We start from the raw sequence: 3,436 nt of genomic DNA, 5'->3' as shown, positions 1-3,436 counted from the left end.
AGAAAATAGTAGCAGGAGACTCTTTCAGGTGGTCCGCAATTTAACGGAACCACCTTTACCATCGGGGCCTTGTAAAGACCCCAAGATCTCCTGCAACGATTTTGCAAAGTTTTTTGCAGATAAAATCACTCATATTCGGAAGGAGCTAGACACCACCGTGGGAGCAGGGCTGGGGCGGGAGAGTGCTAGAGCCCTGTCTGGTCAAGTTGCATGGAATCAATTTCAATCCGTTACCCCCGAGGATGTGGACAGGCTGCTTGGACGAGTGAAACCAACCACCTGTCTCCTTGATCCTTGCCCATCCTGGCTTATAAAAGCTAGCCGGGAAGGGCTGGGCGATGGGCTCTGCGGGGTGGTGAATGCTTCCCTCTGTGAGGGAACATTCCCAGATCCGCTGAAAGAGGCGGTCATTAAACCGCTTCTTAAAAAACCATCTTTAGACCCGGCCAGTATGGCCAACTATCGCCCAGTTTCAAATCTTCCATTCTTGGGCAAGGTGATTGAGCGTGTGGTTGCTGAACAACTCCAGGCACGCCTGGAGGATGCGGACCATTTGGATCCCTTCCAATCAGGGTTCAGGCCTCATCATGGGACTGAAACTGCCTTGGTCGCACTGGTTGATGATCTCCGGCGAGCTAGGGACAAAGGTGAGAGTTGTTTCCTAGTTCTGCTGGATCTCTCAGCGGCCTTTGATACAATCGACCATAACATCCTTCTGGACCGTCTAGAGGGGTTGGGAGCTGGGGGCACTGTTATACAGTGGTTTCGCTCCTTTCTCCTGGGCCGTGTTCAGAAAGTGGTGGTGGGGGATGAGTGTTCAGACCCTTGGGCCCTCACTTGTGGGGTGCCTCAGGGTTCCGTCCTCTCCCCCATGCTTTTTAACATCTATATGAAGCCGCTGGGAGAGATCATCAGGGGGTTTGGACTGGGTGTCCATCAATATGCAGATGATACCCAGCTCTACCTTTCTTTCAAATCAGAACCAGTGAAGGCGGTGAAGGTCCTGTGTGAGTGCCTGGAGGCGGTTGGAGGATGGATGGCGGCTAATGGATTGAAGTTGAATCCTGACAAGACAGAAGTACTGTTTTTGGGGGACAGGGGGCGGGCTGGTGTGGAGAACTCCCTGGTCCTGAATGGGGTAACTGTGCCCCTGAAGGACCAGGTGCGTAGCCTGGGAGTCATTTTGGACTCACAGCTGTCCATGGAGGCGCAGGTCAATTCTGTATCCAAGGCAGCTGTCTACCAACTCCACCTGGTACGCAGGCTGAGACCCTACCTGCCCGCTGACTGTCTGGCCAGAGTGGTGCATGCTCTAGTTATCTCCCGCTTGGACTACTGCAATGCGCTCTACGTGGGGCTACCTTTGAAGGTGACTCGGAAACTACAACTAATCCAGAATGCGGCAGCTAGACTGGTGACTGGGGGCGGCCGCCGAGACCACATAACACCGGTCTTGAAAGACCTACATTGGCTCCCAGTACGTTTCCGAGCACAATTCAAAGTGTTGGTGTTGACCTTTAAAGCCCTAAACGGCTTCGGCCCAGTATACCTGAAGGAGCGTCTCCACCCCCATTGTTCTGCCCGGACACTGAGGTCCAGCGCCGAGGGCCTTCTGGCGGTTCCCTCATTGCGAGAAGCGAAGCTACAGGGAACCAGGCAGAGGGCCTTTTCGGTGGTGGCGCCCGCCCTGTGGAATGCCCTCCCATCGGATGTCAAGGTGATGGACAACTACCTGACATTCAGAAAACATCTTAAGGCGGCCCTATTCAGGGAAGCTTTTAATGTATGATATTTTAGTGTTTTTTGGTTTCTGTGGAAGCCGCCCAGAGTGGCTGGGGAAACCCAGCCAGATGGGCGGGGTACAAATAATAAATTATTATTATTATTATTATTAAGCAAGCCATCTTCTATTTCTAAATCAAGGTATTTCTAAATACATCTAAGTAGCGTTCATGACATTCCTCTTTCCAATACCAGGATGGGAAGCTGTGCAGATGCATCCCTAAGCAGTTGCCACGGACTACAAACTTCCTGTGATGTCACAAATGGACAGGGTGGCTGAGGGCAAGAGGTAGTTACTAGTGGGAGGTGGCTGGAAGAAGTGAGAAACCCCAGTAGATGGTTCAGGGGAAATTGGGGTAGGTAGGCAGGGCCAGCTGGATATGCAGAAGTTGAATATGGGCTGACTCCCTTCTGTCTACTTGCGTTGCCAACGTTTGTTCTCTCAGGGCTCCTGTACCTGTCTTGCCTAGATCGCTGTAAAACAAGGAAAAACACAGGATTTTGGCCCCAGTAAACAGAAGAAAGTCTTACATTTGACACACGTCACTATTCTAAGGGGCAGGATTTGGCTTCTTTTGGAAGGTCACCTGTAAGCTTATTGTAATTCTCTAATATTTGCTCTTCCTTAAAAATATACACACCTTGACTGTTCATTGCAATTCTGTCTCCTTTTTCACACAGAAGCTTGCCTTCTCCCCCAACTAAGGAGGGCATTATTATAATAATACTTTATATCCTGCTGTTCCGGCAAAATATAATAATCTAAAAGCACAATACTCAACACATGACGCTGACACAAAACCTTGCACATACACTTTGTAAAAGAACGAAAGTTTACTACCTGAAAGGTAGGTTAAACCAAGAGCCTGTGAGATTCATGACTGAATGGACATTAAACCCACTACTCGCTAGTCCAAGTCCAATGCTCTTAATAATATATAGATTCTCATTCCTCATTCAGGCCTGAACACTGTGATGCAACTTGCAAATTGTAGTCACAATGATTTGCTAAACAATACGTTTTCTATTTTATCTGTGGAGGTATGTTACCAATCAAATGAAAGACCGATTTGGATGGAAAGTACCCTCAATATAAATAGAACCTGAATGTCCCTAGGTAAAAATCTAGTACTGTTGCCAGTAATTATTCTCAAACGTTTTTTAAACCCCCATGGTCCCAATTCGCCAACCTCAGACATGCATTAACGGTAATGTTGTTGGAACAACCTCATAGAATGCTTAATTCCAACACAAAATATAACAATTGCCAAGTCATTTGAGAGAATGAAAGCAACATAAAACAATGCAAGCATTTAGGAAATTACACATCTAAAAAGCTCAGCGAAATTCCAAAGCGAGAAAGGAAACTCTCAGATCTTTGCTTAAATCTTCTAAAAACAATTTCATAGCTGCTTTCTCAAACGCAGCTCCAATAACCAGTACGGAATGCCATTTATTCGCGCAAAATGCTCTGCACAACTGCCAGCAAACTAATATATTCTATATAATTATTATTTGAAATGTATGCAGAAATAGCCGTGTGCACCTTGGCAAGAGCCCCAGCCCTTTAACGGTTCCTGCATTTCTGCAGAGCGCGAAAAACGGCGGGAAATAAAATGGGGAAAAACCTTGCCTGGCGTCCCCCCCCCCCGCG

Source organism: Podarcis bocagei (genome assembly GCF_964188305.1).
Source record: "Podarcis bocagei genome assembly, chromosome: 17".
Taxonomy (NCBI): domain Eukaryota; kingdom Metazoa; phylum Chordata; class Lepidosauria; order Squamata; family Lacertidae; genus Podarcis; species Podarcis bocagei.
Note: the sequence above shows the minus strand (reverse complement) of the source record.